Below are 24,377 nucleotides of genomic sequence, written 5' to 3'. Positions count from 1 at the left end.
CAAAAATGACAGAATGATCTCTGTTCATTTGCAAGGCAAACCATTCAATATCACAGTAACCCAAGTCTATGCCCCGACCAGTAACGCTGAAGAAGTTGAAGTTGAACAGTTCTATGAAGACCTACAAGACCTTCTGGAACTAACACCCAAAAAAGATGTCCTTTTCATTATATGGGACTGGAATGCAAAAGTAGGAAGTCAAGAAACACCTGGAGTAACAGGCAAATTTGGCCTTGGAGTATGGAATGAAGTAGGGCAAAGGCTAATAGAGTTTTGACAAGAGAACGCACTGGTCATAGCAAACACCCTCTTCCAACAACACAAGAGAAGACTCTACACATGGACATCACCAGATGGTCAACACCGAAATCAGATTGATTATATTCTTTGCAGCCAAAGATGGAGAAGCTCTATACAGTCAGCAAAAACAAGACCACGAGGTGACTGTGGCTCAGATCATGAACTCCTTATTGCCAAATTCAGACTTAAATTGAAGAAAGTGGAGAAAACCACTAGACCATTCAGGTATGACCTAAATCAAATCCCTTATGACTATACAGTAGAAGTGAGAAATAGATTTAAGGGACTAGATCTGATAGACAGGGTGCCTGATGAACTATGGACGGAGGTTCGTGACATTGTACAGGAGACAGGTCTCAAGACCATCCCCAAGAAAAAGAAATGCAAAAAAGCAAAATGGCTGTCTGAGGAGGCCTTACAAATAGCTGTGAAAAGAAGGGAAGTGAAAAGCAAAGATATACCTATTTGAATGCAAAGTGCCAAAGAATAGCAAGGAGAGATAAGAAAGCCTTCCTCAGTGATGAATGCAAAGAAATAGAGGAAAGCAACAGAATGGGAAAGACTAGAGATCTCTTCAAGAAAATGAGAGATACCAAGGGAAAATCTCATGCAAAGATGGGCTCAATAAAGGACAGAAATGGTAGGGACCTAACAGAAGCAGAAGATATTAAGAAGAGGTGGCAAGAATACACAGAAGAACTGTACAAAAGATTTTCACAACCCAGATAATCACGATGGTGTGATCACCCACCTAGAGCCAGACATCCTGGAATGTGAAGTCAAATGGGCCTTAGGAAGCATCACTACGAATAAAGCTAGTGGAGGTGATGGAATTTCAGTTGAGTTATTTCAAATCCTAAAAGACGATGCTATGAAAGTGCTGCACTCAATATGTCAGTGAATTTGGAAAACTCAGCAGTGGCCACAGGACTGGAATCATTCCAATCCCAAAGAAAGGCAGTGCCAAAGAATGTTCAAACTACCACAGAATTGCACTTATCTCACACGCTAGTAAAGTAATGCTCAAAATTCTCCAACTCAGGCTTCAGCAATATGTGAACCGAGAACTTCCAGATGTTCAAGCTGGTTTTAGAAAAGGCAGCGGAATCAGAGATCAAATTGCCAATATCCGCTGGATCATTGAAAAAGCAAGAGAGTTCCAGAAAAAATCTATTTCTGCTTTATTGACTATGCCAAAGCCTTTGACTGTGTGGATCACAATAAACTGTGGAAAATTCTGAAAGAGATGGGAATACCACACCACCTGACCTGCCTCTTTTTTTTTTAATTTATTTTTTATTAATTTATTTTTTTCCCAGTTATTTTTATTAGTTGGAGGCTGGTTACTTTACAATATTGTAGTGGTTTTTCCCATACATTGACATGAATCAGCTATGGATTTACATGTGTTCCTCATCCTGAACCCCCCCTCCCCCTGACCTGCCTCTTGAGAAACCTGTATGCAGGTCAGGAAGCAACAGTTAGAACTGGAAATGGAACAACAGACTGGTTCCAAATAGGAAAAGGAGTATGTCAAGGCTGTATATTGTCACTCTGTTTATTTAACTTACATGCAGAGTACATCACGAGAAACGCTGGGCTGGAGGAAGCACAGACTGGAATCAAGATTGCCGGGAGAAACATCAATAATTTCAGATATGCAGATGACACCACCCTTATGGCAGAAAGTGAAGAAAAATTAAAGAGTCTCTTGATGAAAGTGAAAGAGGAGAGTGAAAAAGTTGGCTTAAAGCTCAACATTCAGAAAACTAAGATCATGACATCTGGTCCCATCAGTTCATGGCAAATAGATGGGGAAACAGTGTAAACAGTGTCTGACTTTATTTTTCTGGGCTCCAAAATCACTGCAGATGGTGATTGCAGCCATGAAATTAGAAGACGCTTGCTCCTTGGAAGGAAAGTTATGACCAACCTAGATAGCATATTGAAAAACAGAGACATTACTTTGTCAACAAAGGTCCGTCTAGTCAAGGCTATGGTTTTTCCAGTGGTCATGTATGGATGTGAGAGTTGGACTATAAAGAAAGCTGAGCGCAGAAGAATTGATGCTTTTGAACTGTGGTGTTGGAGAAGACTCTTGAGAGTCCCCTGGACTGCAAGGAGATCCAACCAGTCAATTCTAAAGGAAATCAGTCCTGAATATTCATTGAAAGGACTGATGCTAAAGCTGAAACTCCAATACTTTGGCCACCTGATGTGAAGAGCTGACTCATTTGAAAAGACCCTGATGCTGGGAAGGATTGAGGGCAAGAGGAGAGGGTGACGACAGAGGATGGGATGGTTGGATGGCATCACTGACTCAATGGACATGGGTTTGGGTGAACTCCGGGAGTTGGTGATGGACAGGGAGGCCTGGCGTGCTGCGGTTCATGGGGTCGCAAAGAGTTCGACACAACTGAGCGACTGAACTGAACTAAACTGAAAGATATCACAAACCACACAGTTCAGCCAAAAAAAAGTTAAAAAAAAAAACCTTTTCAATACAGTGAATAAACAACACGTCCTTACTATATAGCACAGAGAACTATATTCAATATCCTGTAATAAACCATAATGGAAAATAATATTTTTAAAATGAATATATATACAGATAAATATGCTGTGTGCTAAGTTGCTTCAGCCATGTCTGACTCTGTGCAACCCTATGGACTACAGCCTGCCAGGTTCCTCTGTCTATGGGATTCTCCAGGCAAGAAATCGAGTGGGTTGCCATTTCCTCTTCCAGGGGATCGTCCCAACCCAGGGATCAAACCCACGTATCTGAAGTCTAACATGCATTGGCAGGCAGGTTCTTTACCACTAGTGCCACCTGGGAAGGTTATATAAATATATAACTGAATCACTTTGCTGTATAGCAGAAGTTGACACAACATTATAAATCAATTATATTTAAGTTAAATTAATAAATAAACACTTTTAGATCAGATAAGGCTTCCTACAGGAAGCCCTGGTAGTCAACCCTTTAAAAAGACATGGCAGTCCTCTTAGTGGCTATGATTTTCAAAACCCAGGTTTACTTATGGTAAACAATGCCAGTGTTAATCACTGTCACTCAGAAAGCAAATCTATCCTCCAATCCATAAATATACCATCAGAAGACATGGGGCATTAAGCCCAGAGCTAGATGAGTCAGGCCTCCAGGAAGCCAGAGGTTGGAACTAGCCCAGAGAAAAGAAACCTCTTTCCGAATAAAGCATAGGGTTTGGAAAAATTAGACTCTAATTCAGAATTTAGATGGCTAATAAGAGAATGGTCTGATGCCATCTGCTCCAGGAGATGCTCTTGTAAACCCCAGAGTAACGAGGCTCAGGTTCCACAAGATGCCTTCTGGGATTTGGAAGGATAACTGAGACGGATCAAGTGGATTATCAAGGCTTTAACTAGGCTGATTGCATCCTTGCCAGTTTAATCACAAAGGCACTTCTCTGGAAGGGAAGGGCTCCACCCTTGCTAGGAGTTTAGAAACAGAAGTGGTGGGCTCAAGCCTTCCAGGAAGCTAAAATGAGGTGCAGCTGCATGGGGTGCCTGCTGGGAGGCTGAAAACCGAAGACAATTGCCTTGAAAGGCAAGTTCCAGCTCACACTTGCTCACACACACAGATTTATGACCCAAACACTGTCTGAGAAGCAAAATTTCATGTCTTCGATTAAGGAGGAGCATTTCTGAACTAGGGATTTACAACAACCAAGAAACAGCAGAAAGATACAGACCTTTGCATCCATCCAAACAGTGCAGCAGTCTGAGAAATGATTATCACTGTGTTCCTTGAGGGCATTCATCAGAATTACAATGAGGAACTGGAAACTTCCACTGTGGAAAAGCCGGAGCTGGAGAAGTACTATTCCAGACTTCCAGGCTGTTCTCTCCTCCCAGTTAACCTGCCTCCCTGACTCACCCCTACAGACCCTCTTTCCTGCATCCCACTCCCCTCAACATCAAAGGCTAAAACTCCCAGAATGATCAGAATCAGGGACCAACTCACTTTTTCCGGAATATTTTAGACCTTCCAGACTGTGAGTCTCTGTTGCAACAACCCAGCTCTGCCACTGCAGTACATCAAAAGTAGCCGAGGACAATACGGCATAATTGTGTTCCAAAAACACTTTTATTTATGGACCTGAAATTTGCATTTCATATCATTTTCATGTGTCATGAAATATTCTTATTTTAATTTTTCACCAACCATTTAAAAATGTCAAAACCATTCTCAATTTACTTGCCACAGAGAAACAGGTTGGCAGGCAGCATTTAGCTCTGAGGCGGCAGTAGTCATGAACAAGTGGAGTCATACACACTGGGAAGTAAATGATTGCACAAGTTGAAAGTAACACCTCCCCAGTGGGGACCTGCATACAAAAGAGTCAACAGAATCTATCCTTCCAATAACTAGGTATTGAACATCTTCTAAGTGCCAAGAGCCATGCTGGACCCTGGAGATACAGGGGTGTTCCAAACAAGTCCTGATCCCTGAATTCCTGCAGCTGGAATTTCTCTAACTGTATTTCGTGAAGACTTATCTGAGCAGGATGAGAGAATATCTTAAAATGACCAGAAGGCTCCCCCAGATGCCAAATCCTTGAAGTCAAAGTCAACTTGTTACCGAGTCGAAGCTCGCTCTGCTCGCCACATGACAGGCCAGTGAATCTGAGAGACAAGATGTTGAAGCAAGGAATATGACTTTATTCGGAAAGCTGGCTGATGGAGAAGATGGCAGACTAATGTCTCAAAGTAACCATCTTGTCGGGGTCTGGATGCCAGTTTCTTTTATAGCATCAGAGAGAGAGCAGCAATGAGGAACTGAAGTCAAAAGGCAGAATAGAGAGGGAGAGACAATGAGAAAGTAAATAGAAAAAGATGTTTTCAGTCCTGCAAAACATTTTCAGGAAGAATCAGTCTTTAGAAGTGGTGTTTTAATCTCTTCTATTTACAGGTGGACAGGGTCAGATTCTCTCTCTACAAGCTGAACAAAGGCACTTCAGTTTACAGTCAGGTTGAGGAGCAGGGTCCTCTGAGGCAGGCTATTACGTATGATTATAATAACAAAAGCAAAGAAAAGGGAGAAGAAAATGGCAGCCCATTCCTGTAGTCTTGCCTGGAAAAGTCTATGGACAGAGGAACCTGGCGGGCTGCAGTCCAAGGGGTTACATGAGTGAGGACGCATGCATGAAGAGGGTGGAAGGAGATGGGTTGGTAGCAATAAACTGGTACCACTAAAAAAAGAGGAAAACAAGTCAAAGGAACAGTTTCCAACATGGAGTCAAAATTGAGCAGCACACAGCCCTGCCGTTCCAGTTAGATCTTCTGGCCCCAGAACTCCCTGAGGAAGCTGCGACTGCTTTGTCCCTGGGTGAGGTGGATGCTTTTTTGTTGGGGGATTAGAGTGCAGGACAGAGGTGAGGGGACCAAGCCAGAGAAATCACTAAATGATGTTACAACTCCAACCACAGACCTGCAATGGGATTAACATCTGTTCCCAGGCAAATCTACCAACAATAATTCAGAACTTTACGTTTTCTGGGCAATGAGACCCTTTTATGGCAAGCTTTTGAAAACCCGTGAGGGGCACAGAAACACAATCTGCACTTGCTTATTTTGTATCTAAGCAACTGTCAGATTCCATATCTACTAATAAGAAAGGGTATAATTATACCCTGATACTTTAATTAGTAGCAGATGCCTGAGTTTGTGAATCAAATGGAAGATTTTGAAAGACCTGGAAGCTCAATTATATGCAAACTTCAAGAGCCTGACGTTTAAGACTCAAAATCTTCCTCTTGGTCAGCCAGGACACAAGATGTCCAGACACTGGCCTTTACTAGATTTGGCCACAGTGAGGAAGCCTAGGGGCCTATTTGCATGCAATTTTCATGTCATTGAATATCACTGTGTAATAGAACAGACTTTCCCTAGCCGTTTTTCCAGCTACGGTTGGTAACATCTTTATTTTTTAATTCACCACTTCTTTCTATCCACAAAACCTATTCAAGAAATAAACCTTAAAAAAGGAGAGGTTCTCACCTTTTTTAGAATTCGAGAAGCCTACCATAAACTGCGACTGGATTATAATTGGGACAGTATCACTCGGACGATATTTTTGAGTTTATCTATTACAGAAGATGTATTTCCTCAGGCAAAAAAAAAAAAGTCTTTAAGTTTACTAGCTTGGTTTATTTCCACACACTCCCCTCAGAATTCAAGACAAGTTCCTACAAATAAAAAAAATAAAATAAAATCTTCTTCCTCGGGGAAAAAAAAAAAAAATTTCTTCCTCGGGTCTGAAAGCACTACATCTTATATCCAGGCCTTTGGAAAGGACAGAAATGATCAAACATGTCCTTGGAATTGCTAATACTGCTGCCTGCTCACTTCTGCCTGGTAAATACAAAGCCCCTGAGGGCTGAAAAAATCATCACAATTCAAAAAAAGAGGAAGAGAGAAAGAGAAAGGGAAACTAATATAATGAAGGGGAAAAAAAGAAGGGGAGGAGGGAGACAGGAAGCCATTCTTCCCTACCTGTATCCACCGCTCACCATCACGGCACAGGGGCCATAAGTTGATCCATTAACTGGTAGAGACCGTGAGTCAGGTTCTTTGTCTGGCCTCAGTCTCCAGCACAGAGTGGGCCCTCATTTAAAGTTTGCCAAAAGAAACCAAATGGAACCCTCTGGGTCTCAGTTTTCCCATCTGAACATGACAGGACAGGGACAGGATGATGTCTAACATCCATTCTATAATTCTACAATCCTATTACCAATAGGTTTGCAGACTTTTGCAGGGGTCAGTTTTCCAGCTAAGCCTACATTTTGCTTAGAGATAGAGGATAATTAGAAAAAGTCCAGACCCTGAACTTAAACCCTGAAATCTCTTAGAATAATGTGTTTCCACCCACCTGATAGAACTTCAAGATATTTTCAGATGGCACTCCCACCAAACAGTCAGGAAAACATGACTCTCTTGAATGGATTCCCAACAAAGTGCTCCAACCTTTGGGATCTACAGACCAAATAAATGAGAATTCCTCTGGAACCAATCACTACAGGATGAAAAAAAAAAAAAAAAGATAGGGTCTATACAGTGTTCTCACAATCTGGGGAATTTCAGGAAACTTTCTTTTGCCCTTGTTTTCTTAGAAACCAAAGATCGACTCCAGTCCCTTGAACACGGGCGTCACAGGTCTCCACCCTAGACTTTAGTTCCAGAGAATCTATGGAGGATGAAGAACCTTAGAAGCCAAAATAACCCTGCATCTTCTTTTCTCCGGTCTGGATTCAGCCAAACAGCTAGACACTGGAAAGAAGTAGATCTGCGCTCTGTTGCATTCAGAGGGTATTAGAACATCTGGGCAGCGGGCGGGCCTGTCCTGCGAGCCCAGTGCATGGTGGGAAAGGATGCTCCCATTCCCCACTGCCGGGCTCTGACTAGCCCATGCTGCAGCCTGGCTACCAACGCCTCCCTGACCTCAGCGAGCAGAACGAAGCGGATTGGGAACTTTTCTCCCCACTATTAATTCCCTTCGGCTTCACAGTACCCAGCTGCTGACATCCCTCCCCTGTGGGAAGATTGTGTGTTTAACATAGCTCGAGGCAAAAAAGAAGCAATTACTCTTGCCCAAATCTCTCATTCCACAAAACAGCCTTTCCCAGACTGGCTGGTGAAGTTTCAGTTTCTTTAATATCATCCCAACAATCTCCTTTCACGACCCAACTGTGCTCAGCCACCCCCACCCACGCCTTTATCATTTCGTCTTGACCCTTGGCGGTGACGGCTCGGTACCCGTTTACGGCCAAAGTCTGTCCATCCACTGCCACCTAGCGTCCGCAGGCTGTTGGATCTGCCCGACTCTCAGGCAGTCTTGAATGCATTTCCTTGAGCAGTGTTGCTCATTCCCTTGATAAGAAATACTAGGAGTGAGTTTGGCTTTGTCCACCAGCCGCAGGGGAATTTCTGTCAGTGGGGACACACAGCATGGGACTTGGTGTCACCACTGTCTGAGGCTTCGTTCTGGAAGAAGCCCCCTGGCCATCTCTGGAGCAGGACTTCTCAGATTTTCACATGCACTCCAATCACAGGAGGGTCTTGTGAGAAAATGCAGATTCTGACCTAGCAGGTCTGAAATGGGGCCTGAGACTCTGCACTGCTAACAAGCTTCTAGGTGATGCAGATGTGGTTGGTCCAGAGACCAGGCTGAATATCAAGGAGCTAGAGGCGCCGGAGGGACTCATCGATATTAAACATTAGCAGCTAAGTTGGTCCTCAGCTCTGTTCTTGAATTGCCCAGGCCTGCTGCACACACAACCCCACCCTCGGAAACCCCTGCTCCAGGGCCGTATGGGGGCTGGTTCTATACTTGACCTTGAAGTTTAGATCTGACTTTACTGCTTACAGTGTGGCCTTGGGGAAAGACGCTGACCCTCTCTCGTCCTCAGCTTTCTCCTCTATCAAATGAAGACAGTGCTACTCCTCAGAGAGAACACGCAGAAACCAATCATTCACCCCAAGGTGGGTGATGAGTGGCTCCATATTATGCAAGTTCATTGTCAGGAAGGCTCAAGTTCCCTCTCCTGCTGTCCCTGGACTGTTATTTGTTCTCTAAGAGATGATGAGTATTCGAATAGGTGAGGGCTTCCAGAGACCAAACAACAGACCCTGATATTAAAAAAAGCTGGGAGGTGGGAGAAGGGGTGTGAGAGGCAGGCGAGGTAATAACCGCTGCCGCCTTTTGATTTCTGCTAAAGCCTCCGGAAGCTGCTCTGTCAGTTGTGAACGGCCCTCCAGGGAAGGCGACAATGCTGGCCCAGCTCAGGGGCTGTCAGCAGGCCACGCACGTGCACCGCCTCCCCACCTTGCTCCTTGGTGCTGGTGGCTTTTATCTCTGCACAGCCGGCCTTGTTCCCACCCTGGAGGCATGCAGGGCACAGAAAGGCAGGCACCCAGCCCCCGGCCCCGGGGGCTTCATGCCACGGTGTGGAGGGGGGACAGCAAGTGGGAAGAGGGTGTAGCAGGACAGAGGTGGGCGGCAGACAATCCTGCTCAGTCCCCAGGCTGAGGCCCCAAGGGACTGAGAGTGTGAAGAGTTAGGGACTCTGCTTATTCAAGATGGTCGTTGAGAGACTCCCCTGGTAGGGTCCAGTGGTTGAGATTTCTCCTTCCTATGCCAGGGGTGCGGGTTTAATCCTTGGTAAGGGAGCTAAGATACAACATGCCCGGTAACCCAAATAAAAAACATAAGACAGAAGCAATACTGTAACAAATTCAATAAAGACTTTAAAATGGTCCAAATCAGGGACGCCCCTGGCGGTCCAGTGGTTAACACTTCGTGCTCCCAGTGGAGGGGGCATGGGTTCAATCCCTGTTCGGCGAAGATCCTGAATGCCAAGTGGCCAAAAGAAAAAAATTTTAAAAAAAGATAAAAATGGTTCACATCCAAAAAAGCCTTTAAAAAAAGGATGGTTGTTTTGACCAGACTAACCTGCATCACAATTCCCACATAAAGCAATATAAACCACAAACTTTGTTAAACCAAGAGTATCCCTAATTCCAGCTTCCTCATCTGGAGGCTTGAAAGTGTTTCCTGCCTACTACATCCCTTTGTTATTGGAAGCCATAATCGGCCATGAGAAAGAGCTAAGAGTCAAAGCCTTAGAAGCAGACAGGTAACACATTTGCATTGCTTTGAATCTTCCCAAGGACTTTTCCATTCAATTTTTTTATATTTGAATGGTAATCCTAGATAAAATAATTTTTTTTTAAAAAAGGCTGCCATGCTGTTTACAATAGCTAGGACATGGAAGCAACCTAGATGTCTATCGGCAGATGAATGGATAAGAAAGTCATGGTAAATATACACAAAGGAATATTACTGGTGGCAACCTTGTAACACCGCCCTCTTGCGTGAGACTCTCGGGGACTTCGGAGGACTGGAGTCCACAGAGTTTGGGTGCGTGGCCAGCTCTGACTGGGCTCCTAGGAGGCGGGAGCCGGGCCAGGCGGGCTGGGTGCTAATAGAGTGGCTGTCCTGCTCTCATTTCTGAATTAAATGGCAACACTCAAACCCTCCAGCCAAATGCAGCTTCTGAAGCTATGCTTCCCACAGGCCGTGGCCAGGACCGACACTCCTGATGCTGGTCACATCGCCCACCCTGGGTCATGAGGTTCCGCGGGCCAGTGTCTCCATGGCACTGTGTTCTATGGAAGGCACCTCAGACCTCCCCGCTCTGCCCTTTCCCTCCTTCCTGCTGCTCTCATTAGCTCACGGGGGCTTTGCTTAAGGGGTCCTCACCTTGGTCTGTCTCCCTGACATGCCCACTTTCCATGCAGATGTCGGGGTGAAGACCTCTCTGCTTCTGTGTCAGCGTTCGGGGGTGGTGGATCAGGAGGGGCACGTGCCTGCTGGGTTGATGACTCTCGGAGCTCTGCCCACTCCCTCTCTCTGGGGCCATACACCGAGGCCCAATCCTGCTAGAACGGACCTGCCAGGATGGCCAGCAGGTCCAGCAAGGGCTCCCCGAGCTGTCAGCAGCCAAGCAGAGACTGGGAAGAATGGAAATGACTCCCTAGTTCACAACTCATTTTGGAATTAGACAATCTCCCTGAGATTCCGCTCCCAACAAGAAAACAAAGTGGACTCTCTTAGCCCTCAGACAGGCCAGCCCCATATTAAAGCTGATGCCCATACAAAAGTAAAAAAACAATGCTCAGGACTTAGTAGACGCTGAATTAATTTGGGTGGAATGAATGAATGAATGTATTAGCGAGGCTGGTTCAGGATCAAGCCTAAACCCTCAAATCACATTGAGGAATCACAGAGTGCTCCCTGTGGGCAAAGTCTGATGCCTCATGCCACGAGGAAGTCAATGAGCCAGAATGCATTGTCCCTGCTTCAAAACTCACACAGCTTTCCCTGGAAGACAAGTCACAGATGTCAGGAAAGTTAATAACAGAGGATTTCACCCTTTGTGACCTGGGGACATTTTTCAGTCTCTAAGACAAAATCCCTGTGTTATGGAATTAGCGATCCCTACTCATTGGCCAGCTTACAGATATGACAGGACTGGTGCATCGGTCCAGCTGCCGAAACAGCACAAGGAAGACACACAAAAGTTCAGTGTATTGAGTGAAATGACTACTGTCCAGCACAGGGAACTGTACTCAATATCTTGTACTAACCTATAATGGAAAAGAGTCTGAGAAAGAATAGATACATATATGTAACTGAATCACTTTGCTGTACGTGTGAAATTAACACAATATTCTAAATCAGCCAAAGAAAATAAATGAGAATTTTAAATCATTATAAAAGATACATGGATGTGAGAGTTGGACCATAAAGAAGGCTAAGCACCAAAGAATTGATGCTTTTGAATTGTGGTGCTGGAGAAGACTCTTGAGAGTCCCTTGAACTGCAAGGAGATCCAACCAGTCCATCCTAAAGGAAATAAACCCTGTATATTCATTGGAAGGACTGATGTTGAAGCTGAAACTCCAATACTTTGGCCACCTGATGCAAAGAACTGACTCATTGGAAGAGACCCTGATGCTGGGAAATACTGACAGCAGGAGGAAAAGGGGACGACAGGATGAGATGTTAGATGGCATCACTGACTCAATGGACATGAGTTTTTAACAAACTCTGGGAGATAGTAAAGGACAGGGAAGCCTGGCATGCTTCAGTCCATGAGATCGCAAAAAAGTCAGACACGACTGAGCAACAACAACAAAAGATATACCATGAGCAGGTATGTTTCAAGTTACCCTGTGGCCTCTTTGTTGTTATTTAGTTGGATCATCGAAAAAGCAAGGGAATTTCAGAAAAACATCTACTTCTGTGGCCTCTGGAGAAGGTTATTACAAGAGAGTTGGAGGCAACAGGTCACTTGGTATCACTTCAAGCAGGACAGGTCAGAAAGGAAACACATTTGAGCCAGAGTCTCAGAGACCTGGGCTCCCTTGAAAGTGGATGGATTTCCCAGAAAGGGAAGGAACCCTCTCTCCCACTAAGGACATCACCAAACTCCAGAACACCATGCTCTGGAAGTTTCCCTCAGAGGTCCCCTCTCTCTCTCAGGAGCACCGTGAGAATTTCAACACTTGGAGCACCCACGCCAAGCTTAGTTTCAGGGGAGCAGCCTTCATTCCCAAACAGATTCCCTCTTGTCCTCGTGTCTAAGAAGAGCTGAGCCTTGGGGTGATGTCGGGACTGACTGACAGGTCCTGGCTGGGGGAGCAGTCCTGTCCTGTCACCCACTGTGTCACTTCCCTCCTTCATTCATAATCACCCTCACCTTCATCACCAGGCTCCAGGAGCTGCTGCCTGGCACTGCGCTGCCGTTCTGGAAGCCTCCAAATGTGAGCAGGTGTGGTGCTCAAGAGGAGGGGGAGGCAATTATCCCCTGAAATGTACAGCTACCAAAATAGCAAACTGGTGAGTCACCGAGAACTGCCAGCCATGGGGATCATGACAGTGATGTCATCATAAAGAGAGGAAAACAGGAGGAAATACTCCCGAATCCATCTTCTTAAAAGAGGTGGAATATGAAATGGGGGTGAAAGGACAAAGAATTGCTCAAACAATAAGCATGACGTCTCCCCCATTTCCTCCCTGCCCTTCTGCACCCCCTCCCAACAAAGGGATCTTTGCTGCCCTGAGGGACAGTCTTGAAATGATTCATTCAGCACGTTCTGAACGCCTACTACGTGTGCAGATGAATCAAGTGAGTGTCTAAAAGTCTTTGCAAGGCACTCAAGTCTGACTTCAAAATGCTTACTCACAATCTCATCTCTTGACTGTTTTCATCTGCAACCCACCTGAGGAAGAGCTGTCACCTAAAAATCAATCCCATTCAACTCAGTTTCCCAAGAGAACAGCCTCATCTGCCTCTCAGAAGAATCTGTTACATCTTGTATGTAACAACTGCACAGAGCTATGAGGGGAAGCCAGGGCTCCTTTCAAATCTAACAACACAAAGCTGTGTGCCCGCAGCTCTCTGCACCCTGGGGCAGGGGGTGGGGGAGTACTGCCTTCACCCAGCTGCCCCCTCCTCAGGGGTAAAGACAGCAAAAGACAGAAGCTGTGACCACACTGCAGAGCCTTGTCACCAAGGAGGGTCCTTGCTCGGGAAGTTGTAGACCTCGAGATCATCAGCCTCTCTTGGAAGCATCCTTAACAACCTTTGATTCCCTTATTAATTAATCAATAAATCTTTGATACATATTTCTTCTATACTGGTATGACTGGCATTTTTAGCATTTTGAAGAGTATATATTTGACAAATTCAATAGCATTAGACAGCATTTACATTTCAGTCTGCATTTGAACCCATTCACGAGACGGTCGGAGAATATTGCTTTTGTTTTTTTCTTATTTTGGCCGCACCACGTGGTATTTGGGGTCTTAGTTCCTTGACTATAGATCAAACCTGCATTTGAAGTGTGGAGTCTTAACCACTGGCCCACCAGGGAAGTCCAGGGATTCTGGAATATTTCTTGGTGGAGGAGGAGTTGGTGGGGATGCAGCTGAAATGCATGACTGGGGGGTGGGGGGAACAGTAATTAACCATAGCAGCTATTCATGATAGTTTGAGATTCACTCATTAGGTGCTACCAAGCTCATTTTATTTACCATCATCCTTTAATTCCTTTTCTGGTGGCTCAGACAGTAAAGCGCCTGCCTACAGTGCGGGAGACCTGGGTTCGATCCCTGGGTCAGGAAGATCCCCTGGAGAAGGAAATGGCAACCCACTCCAGTACTTTTGCCTGGAAAATCCTGTGGGTGGAGGAGCCTGGTAGGCTACAGTCCATGGGGTCACAAAGAGTCAGACACGACTGAGCAACTTCACTTTTGAATTCCTTCCTCCCCCCCCCAAACATCTGGTTCCATCCTCTTTCGCAAAAAGATTTATTGTAAGGTCCTGCTTCCTTCTCACAGAGGAAAAAGGAAAAAAAGAAAAGTATTATTTCCTGCTCAGAGATTTCTAGAAGACAAAATTAGACCTGAGATCAGTCAGAAATTCAAACAAAGAGAAGAACTATATTGCACGGTTGAGGCCTGGAGGGCGCCCTGCTTCCCATCTGGGGATGGAGGGGACTCAACGGCCAGGAAGGCCCACCGAGGCCCCATGCCTGGCTCTGAATCGATGCTCTGAGCTGTGCGTTAGGTCCAGGCCTGGCACTCTGACATACTGCCAATTTTCCTCAACTTGCTGTGATTCATAGTTCCTGATGTGTTTCCATGGTCTTTTCTCACCACCTTCCCCTCAGCAGTGATGTCAGTGATATAAATGACTAGCTGAGAATGCTTATTTGAAATAAGCTAAGGATGGTCTCCACGGGTTGTCAAAGAACGGTAATTAGCAGCTAAGTATCGTGTCCTTCCTCTGTCATTCTTAACTTGGTAACAAATAAGTTAGGCTGCTTCGGGATTTTCTCTTTTCATTTTCAATTGCAAGTAGCTGAAGCCTAAAATGTCACAAATACAAAAATAACATCTCTTTACATTCTGCCACTTAAAGGCATTTCACAGGGAGAACTATATGTTCTGTTTCTCTACATATGTTTAGCTTACATCATCTTTTCCCACCCATGCTCTGCTGAAAAAAATCACTGATTTCCTTCCTGTCCCTCCAGTTTTGCTTGCTTTTCCATCATCTGCAGGATTTGTCTTCTCTCGACTTCTATCTTCAGCTTCTATACCCGCCCCTCAGTCTGCCAGCATCAAGCTGTCAGACAGGAGTGTCCACCACCCTGTAAATGGGCTCCAGGTTCCTTAGACAGGAGGTCTTCTTGCTCTCAGACCTGCCCTGTCAACCTCTGGGCTGCTGCCTGGCCTACAGTTGTTGGAGCTAGGACTCAGGTGACTGGACCTGGGCACAGCTCCAACCCCATCATTTATCAATAAGAGGACAGAAGCAAATCAATGGCTTTGATCCTGTCACCTTGTCTATGCAATATGAGTGACACATCTCAGGGGTGCAGTGGGGACCAACGACAAGACTTGTGAGAAAAGCACATCAAAGGGTCTGGAAAGCTAAACAGATGCTGACTCTGGTTTTCTTTTACCAAATGCCTAGCCATCATTTCTCTCACTCAGAGGGTTCCTGCAAGGTTTTCCTAAGACAGTCCAACAGGACACCTGCTTCTAGAATAAGGAAGACGGCTCCAACTGATGCCTAGAGGACTTGACCCTGGCCTTGCAGTAGCTGCGTGGCCTTGAGCAAGTGTTGAGCCTCCCAGGACCTCAGTTTCCTCATCGGAAAGTATGAATAACAAACACCTCCCAATATTTCTCACAAGTTATCATGAGGATCAAATGAACATTTTCTGAAATCATAAAATGAAAAGCTTTATTATCTCTTAACTTGGAAAGGGGAAACAGTGCTTGACTTCTGCTCAGAATTTTTTCTCATGACCTCTTGCCTCTCCTTATGGAAAATCTGACTCAGAAGATTTCTCCTATGAAATCTCATTCGTTCATTCACTCATTCAATCAATCCATCAACAAAAATTCCCTGAACACCTGCAGTGTGCCAAGACCCTCTGCCAGGCACCAGGCATCAAAAATCCAATCAAAAAGTGGGCAGAAGATCTTAATAGACATTTCTCCAAAGAAGACATACAGATGACCAATAAGCAATGAAAAATGCTCCATATCACTAATTATTAGAGAAATACAAATCAAAACTACAATGAGGCACCAGCTCACACCAATGGGAATGGCCATCATCAAAAAATCTACAAACAATAAATGCTGGAGAAGGTGTGGAGAAAAGAGAACCCTCCGATCCTGTTGGTGGAAATGTAAATTGGTAATAGTCACTATGGAGAAGAGCATGGAGATTCCTTAAAAGAGTAAAAATAGAAGTGCCATATGACTTAGCAATCCCACTCCTGGACATATACCCAGAGAAAACCACAATTCAAAAACATGCATGTACCTCAATGTTCACTGCAACACTATATACAATAGCCAGGACATGGAAGCAACCTAAATGTCCATCGACAGATGAATGGACGAAGAAGATGTGGTATATATAGACAATGGAATATTACTCAGCTATAAAAAAGAACAAAATAATGCCAATTGCAGTAGCATGGATTGATCTAGAGATTGTCACACTGAGTGAAGTAAGTCAAAGAAAAACAAATATCATATGGTATCACTTAATGTGGCATCTATAAAATTGGTACAAATGAACCTATTTACAAAACAGCAATAGAGTCAGATATAGAAAATAAATTTATGATTACCAAGGGGGAAGGGAGGAGAGGATAAATTGGGGGACTGGGATTGACATATACACAGTACTATATATAAAATAGATAACTAACAAGAACCATCTGTATAGCACAGGGAACTCTACTCAGTATTCTGTAATGACCTATACAGGAACAGAATGTAAAAACAAATGAAGATACATATATATTGACATATAAAACTAAATATATAGACATATATAACTGAATCACTTTGCTGTAGAGCAGAAATTAACCCACTGGGCTGCCCTGGTTGCTCAGACAGAAAAGAATCTGCCTGCGATACAGGAGACACAGATTCAATCCCTGAGTCTGGAAGATTCCCTGGAGATGGGAATGGCTACCCACTCCAGTATTCTTGCCTGGAGAATTCTATGGACAGAGAGCCTGGTGGGCTACAGTTCATGGGGTCGCAAAGAGCTGGACATGACTGAGAGACTAATACTTCCCACTTTTTCCAAATCAACTAAGCTCCGATAAAAAATAAAAGAAAAAATGTGGAATGACAGGAGTCCCTGTTATCAAGATCATGGGGAAATAGACAAGTACCAGCTGAGATGAGGCTTTGTTGGAGCAGGACAGAAAGGGGCCAACTCTGTAAGCTCTCTCTGGTCCACAGAGGGCCTAATGTGAAAAGTGAGGGACTTGAACAAGACAAACCCTAGGCTTATAAATGAGCCTACTATGTGCTATTACTCCAAATCCTATTACAAAAGAAAAACACTGTAAGACTCAGGATGCCTGTATGCTCCAGTCCAACTGAGAGGCCACACACACTGACATATTCTCTCTCTCTCTCTCTGTCTCTCTCTCTCTCTCTCATACACACACACACACACACCCCTGGCTATGGGAGGGGATTTGGTGCATAATTCACAACCAGGCACCTTCCATTTAGTGCCTGCCCCCACCCCCCACTCTTGGTCATGGCTGAAGCCACTGCAGGGCTTTTCTGGATATAAGCTGGAAGAAATCCAGGTTGGGCCAGCCTGGCGCAAAGCAGCTGAAGTTAGCATGGAGACTGTCACAGCTTCAGGAGGTGGCTCAGGAGCTGTTTATAGACTTTTCAATATTCAGAGCTGTTGCTTCACAATTTTCATTCATTTCTCTGAGGTTTTGGCTGTCAGATTAATTTCCAAGGTCCCCAAGGAATGCTGGACTTTTATTAACCCAGTTAGACTATTTTGGGGGGGGGGAGGGGGCGGGTTTCTCTGTATTTGGAAAACACTTGACATTTTCATTGATCTGCTCAATTTACCTGCGCTTCTTCAGCCAGAAAAGTCAAAAAGAGCTTCCAGGGACCTACCTGGTGACACAGTGGCTAAGACTCCGAGCTCTCGATGCAGGGGGCCTGGGTTCGGGGAACTAGATCCTACATGCCACAATTAAGAGTTCACATGCTGCAAATAAAGATTCCACATGCTGCAACTAAGACTCGGTGCAGCCAAATAAAATAATTGAAAAAAAACAAAACCCCACCTACCGGATTTTAAGAATCCTAAGCACACCCTTCCCCAAACACCTTTCAGAGCAAACAAACTCACCATGGGGATGTGCAATTAGGAGAAACAGTGCACACATCAAGCAGAAGCATGGTGACTACATACACAAATAAATAGTAATATGCATGACTTCATAAGAATTTCTGTAATCAAATCACAAAAAAAGACTATCTGTGTGTTCTGAGTTCCAGTGTTAGTTATGCTACCAACTATCTATACTCCCTTGGGCTCAGCTTTCTACCTCTTTGAGTTTATTTGTATCAAATAACAGAGTTGGGCTAAATCAGTGACTTGCAAAATTTCGAGCAGCAGAATTCCTTCTTCAGACCAACGATATTGGAGAGGGGCTCAGGGCACAGAAGAGATGCTCCGATATATAAGGGAGATGCTCCAGTGGGTGGTGCAGGTCCGAGTCCCACCTGGTGGGCTTCTTTCCTCCATTCTGGAGCTTTTGGGATTCGCAGAAACACAGGCTGAAACCCCCTGAACTGACAGTATTCAATCCTCACTGAATCCCAAGCTATGTTGTTGTCATTGCCAAGTCCTTGCTTCCATCAGCTCAGCCACCATCACAGGCTGTCTCACTGTTTTAAACAGGTCAGACATACAGTAGTGAGACCTTCCTGACAAAAATTCATAACGATCACTTCACTGTAGATGACCCCGCACGACTCAGTGAGGGTCCATCAGCCCACGGCGCTGGAGCAGAAGGGACCCACTTCACAGGAAGCTGCTGTCCGAGTGGGGAGACTTGGGCAAGTGCCTTGAGATCTGCAGTGACAATCCAGACCTCCCTACAAACACAGAGCACCTCTCAAATACAGGGGTTCACCCCACTGCCACCAGGCACTAGCGGAGAACACAGAGACTCAGGTGAGTTCCAGAGGAAGTCACCTCCAGTGGGACCCATTCAGTTCTGAGTATCAAGTACTGATGGGAGGACCCAGTGCCTGGGGGTGGGCAGGGTGAACACCATCCTGAGGTCCAGAGCCTCAGAGCCAACACTCCTGGAGGGGGCGGGGCCACTGTACCTTCCATCCCAAGGGCACGGTGCACCAATGAGAGCCTCCAAAACTCTGGGGGTCCATTGATCCCTACAGAGTCTCTGAAGATTATGGAGCCCTTGGCCAGGAGGCCAATGGCAGCAAGTGTCTGCAGGCTCCACTGCTGTTCTCACCAGGCAGACAAGTTTCCACGGGATATGACGAGGAGGGACTCCTTCCCTCCTTCAATAGAGGCTGAATGCCCACCACGCACCCTGACATGTGCCAGGAATTAAGCCACAAACAAGACAAATATTCTTTGCAAAGCCACCAAATCCAACAGACACTTAGCAGTCCTCATGTCACAGAGCTTCTCAGCATTTGATGCTATTGACCAGCCCTTTCATAGATCACTGGTTTTCCATAGATTTTTACAGACAAAACTCATTTTCCCTACCTCCCAGGACTCCCTTCTAGGCCTTTTCAGCCTTTTCCTTCGTTGCTTAGCCCAAGACACTACCCTAACATTCTACAGACTCTCTGCCTCTAGCTCTAGACCAAGGGTCTTACCCTCAGGTCCCCAAGCCCCTTGCAGGGGGGTCAGTGAACCTGAATGTGAGAAAAACTGCATCTTCCTTTTCACTCTCCTCTTACTGAAAGTTAGCAATTCTTTCAATTCTGAATGCAAATTAGCAGGACCTGTCACCTCATCCCCAAGAAAAATCCCAGGGATCTTCATCCCACACAACAGTTGTTGCGGTTGTCTGAAAATCTGTATCCATCACCACTCTGCAATTAGAGCAATTATTAGAACTGCCACTGGGTATCGTTATTTAATGAGTTAATAAAGAAGCATCTATACTTCTAAATCACAAACTTATTTTTAGCTATTTTGATATCTGTGTTTCAACATAATTGGTTTCCATTGTTACTTTCTACATGTTATGTCACACATTTAAAATCATAGGCATACCCAGACTGCCAAAGGAATCCAAGGCACACAGAAAATGAAGAGCTGCCACCCTTGGGGGACTAACGTATGACCCTGGCTTTAGTTAACACCCATCTCACACAGGTCTTTGCTCAGACCCCTCCTCTGAATGCCAAACCTGAAAAAACACCTGCTCAAGAGAAACTCTGAACGTCTCCAAGTTACCCTAAACTCACCATGTTCAATGCCAAGTTCCAGTGGCCCCCAGGACTTCCCTGGTGGCACAGTGGATAAGAATAGGCCTGCCAATTCAGGGGACACGGGTTTGATCCCTGATCCAGGAAGATTCCACATCCTGCAGAGCAGCTAAGCCCGTGTGCCATTGTGCTCTAAGGCTCAGGAACCGCAACTATTACTTACTGAACAAGTGCCTGAGAGACTGTGCTCCTCAACAAGAGAAGTCACCAAAATGAGAAGCCCTCAAACCTCAACGAAGACCCAGCAAAGCCAAAAATAAATCAACTGATTTTTTTTTTCAAGGCAGGCCCCCACTCAGCAGAGAACCCTCAGTGTTAACTCCCCAAGCTTGTGCTGTAACAGAGTCGAACCGCTCTCTCCCTGCCCTCCAGCCTTCCTTGCTAGTCATCCGTACCCCAACTTCTCCCTGCCACCAGACGTCTGGTCACAGAGGGTCCTCCCCTGCACTCTCAGCCTCTGCCTAGCTGACACTGAGTTTTCACATCTCAGCCCTCAGCAAAGCCTTCCTTGCCCTCCCTACCTATCAAATCCCCCACAGCATCATATAACCCTCCTTTCAGAACTACCTCTACAGCAATTTTACTTTTGCTTTGTAATTACTTGGGTTTTTTTTTTTTTTCTGTACCATGCAGGATGTTGTCTCTTAGTTCCCCGTCCAGGGACCGAACAGGCACCCCCTGCAGTGGAAATGCACGAAGTCCTAACCACTGGACTGCCAGGGAAAAACCAGTAGTTATTTCTTAATGTTGGTGACCCCAACTGATCATAAGCTCCCTGAGAAAGGAACTGGGTCTGTGTTTATCACTGCCCATATCCCCAGCACAATGCCTAGCACAGAACTGGCATTCAATAAACATTTGGTAAGTAGATGAGTTAACTCAAGTCCATGGAGTCTACAAGCTACGAGAAAACAGATACGACACAAACATTCAAAATAATAATGATTTAATTCTAGTTGTTGTTAAGGGGGACTGAGTAAAGAATGATGTGCATTGTGAACGTTTATAACTGAAGCGTCTCATCTAGTCAGTCCAGATGAGTCAGTAAAGATTTTCCCCAAAAAGCAACATTTGAGCTGAGACTTGAAAAATGAAGACCAACTGTCCAGCTGAATGAAGAAACAGCATTTTAGGCAAAAGGATCGGCATGTGGGCAGTCTCTGGAGCAGGAAGAGCTGGGCAGATTCAGGGATGGAAAATAGGCCTTTGGGGCTGGAATGCCAAGAAGGAGAGGACAGAACCAAATTACAAAGAACGGCACGGCCCAGGGTAAGGGCCTGGGGCTGTGGTCGGTTGCAAAAGTGGCTACAGAACTTCCATGGTGGTCTAGTAGCTAAGACTCCATGCTCCCACCACAGGAGGCCCAGGTTCGATCTCTGGTGGGAGAACTATTAACAGATCCCACATGCCAAAACTAAAGAGTTCACATGCTGCAACGAAAGATCGCTCATGCTCTAAGTAAGACCTGGGACGACCAACCAACCAAACCAACAAAATGTAAGTGGTCTCAGTGATTCCCCGACACGGATCTAGCCCCGCCACTATGTGGTTCTGTGGTTCCTCCCACCAAGAAGTAGAACCCACTCCCCCACCCCTTGACTCTGACCTGCACTTTTCTCTGCCTGAGTCTAAAGAATGCAGAGGAAGCCATACGCCAACCTGAGCCCGGGCTTCTAGGTGCCTTGAGCCCCTTTGCTCTCTTTCCCTCTCTGTGTCTCTCTCCCCCTCTCCCGCCACCCCCCGCCCTTTCTCTTTTGGAACCCTTCCCAGCTCCTGCAGTATGAGATCTTGTGTAGAGCAAAGTCCAGCCATCCAAGCTGACTCCCGCCTAGGCCAGCCCCTTCCCAGCTGACCCAGCAGCTGACCCCAGAATTATGAGTGAGCCCAGACAAGTCCAGAAGAACCACTCAAGTGAGTCCAAACCAAGTTACCGATCATAAGCCATAAATGCCTGTTAGTTACAGCCACTACGTTTGGCACCGTTTGTTAGGCAGCAAAATCTAAGTGATATCCCGGCTTTCTCCTGAGAACCAAGGACACCTCTGAAGAGACCTAATAGCTGAGTGCCAGGGTGAGACGTGCCTTTGTAAGAACTCCTCTGTCTGCTGTGTGAACAATGGGTGGAGAAGGGGCAGGACCAGCTCAGAGACCAGTTAGTGGGTGCTGCTGCCACCCGGGGGGGTGGGGATGACCCCCTGACCTAGGAGGTGGTGGTGATGTGATGGGAAGAGGATGGGCACAAGAGTGCTTCAGGAAGTGATATCCAAGGATTTGGTGGCTGATTCAATAACGGGGGTAATGAGAGGCGATGACGCCTCCATCTCTACTTAAGCAGCCAGGAAGGCAACTGTATTAGTCAGGCTTCTCCAGAGAAACAGAATTAATAGAATGTGTATATATATAGAGAGAGAGAGAAAGAAATTTACTATAAGGAACTGGAGCATGAAATTATGAGGACTGCAGTATAGATCTGCAGTGTGGTCAGGCAGACCTGAGACCCAGGAGAGCTGACAATGCGATGAAGTCCAAAGCCATCTGCTGGAGAATTTTATTTACTCAGGGACACACCCATCCTTTTTATTCCGTGGACCTTCAATGGGTTGGATGGGGTCCACCCACGTTACAGACGGCGATCGGCTTTACCAAGGAAAATGTTCATCTCATCCAAAAACACTCTTGGAGAAACATCCAGAGAAATGACTGGCCAAATATCTGGGTGCCCTGTGGTCAGGTCAAAAATTAACCATCGCACTGGTACTGCCAGTTACTGAGACGGGAAGGCTGAGAGGGGCAGGCTTGTGGGCTAAGGTGCCAGACTCAGGAAGCACGAGGTTCATTGGACAGAGGCCTCTCTGGATGTGACCAAGGCCACCCAGGGACGCCTGAGCAGTGAGACTGGTTCCTCCCACCCCTGCCGTCATTCTACCATCGGATCGTGGTGTGATGCCACTGAAGACAGGCGGATGGTTCAGCCCCCACCTCCTGAGATTCAGACAGTCCAGTGAGGGGAGGAAAATGGAAATCAAGGAGAATGGATTCCAGCAGGACTCATGGAGGAGACCCTGGGGCCCCCCTTCCAAAGCAGGCCCCGCTGCAGCTCCTGCAGTGGGCAGCCCAGCGCTGTTACTGCCCCGCCTCGTGGCCGCGGGCCTGGGTATGCCAGGGTCTGGGGCCTCTGCCTGCGGCTCCACACGCCTTCCCTCACTCCACCCGCCTTCCCTCACTCCACCCTTCCAGGAAAAGAAATCAGAAAAGGACCATGATTAGGAGCATGCGCTTTGCCTTAAGGCTGCCTGGGAGCAAATCTTCACCCACCGGTCAAGGGTGCTTCTCCCAGGACAAGTCACTTAACCATTTCCCAGTGTCCTCATCCATGAGGTGGGGATAAAACAGGGCAGACTAGCCTCTGTTGAAAACTAACTGAAATAACGCCTCGCACAGTATCTGGCACCAGTGAGGATGCAGTGAGTGGGATGATTAATTCTTGCTATCATCATTATCATCACCATGAGCTTTAGATTCAACAAGCCTGGTCCACTGCTTATTAACTACTTTTTTAGAATATTCATATCCATTTCAAGCTGTTTTATTTATTTAATATTTTTGAATTTTTTTTTTTTTTTTTTTTGGCTGCACTGTGTGGCATGTGGGATCTTAAGTTTGCTGACCAGGGACCAAATCCACACTCCCTGCATTGGAAGCACAGAGCTTTAACCACTGGACTGCTCGGGAAGTCTCTAAACTACTTATTAACTTCTTAGATAGTTAAGTCCCTTAATTACATATTCACCTACTTAGGTGAATCCTGGATATGTCATTTGAACTCCCAGTGCCCCAGGCCCTGAACTGTGAGATGGGACAATGGTTCTTCACTCTCAGAGATTCTCTGAGGACTAAGACAGACCACTGAAAACACTGAGAACCTTCCCTGGAGCTTGATAAGTGACCAGCATGCTTTAAGCAGGAGTAGCGTGAGGGATGGAAGCTCTCAAACTGTGCTACGCTGCTTGGCTGCCCTGTGACTTTTCTGTTCAGAAACCCTTGTCCATTTGTCAAGCATCACTCATCTGTGAAGCCTGCGCAAGCCCCTGTTACCCCTAGAAGTTTCCCAGATACAGGTCTCGGCCCAAGCACC

Source organism: Cervus elaphus, chromosome 24, assembly GCF_910594005.1.
Source record: "Cervus elaphus chromosome 24, mCerEla1.1, whole genome shotgun sequence".
Taxonomy (NCBI): Eukaryota; Metazoa; Chordata; class Mammalia; order Artiodactyla; family Cervidae; genus Cervus; species Cervus elaphus.
Note: the sequence above shows the minus strand (reverse complement) of the source record.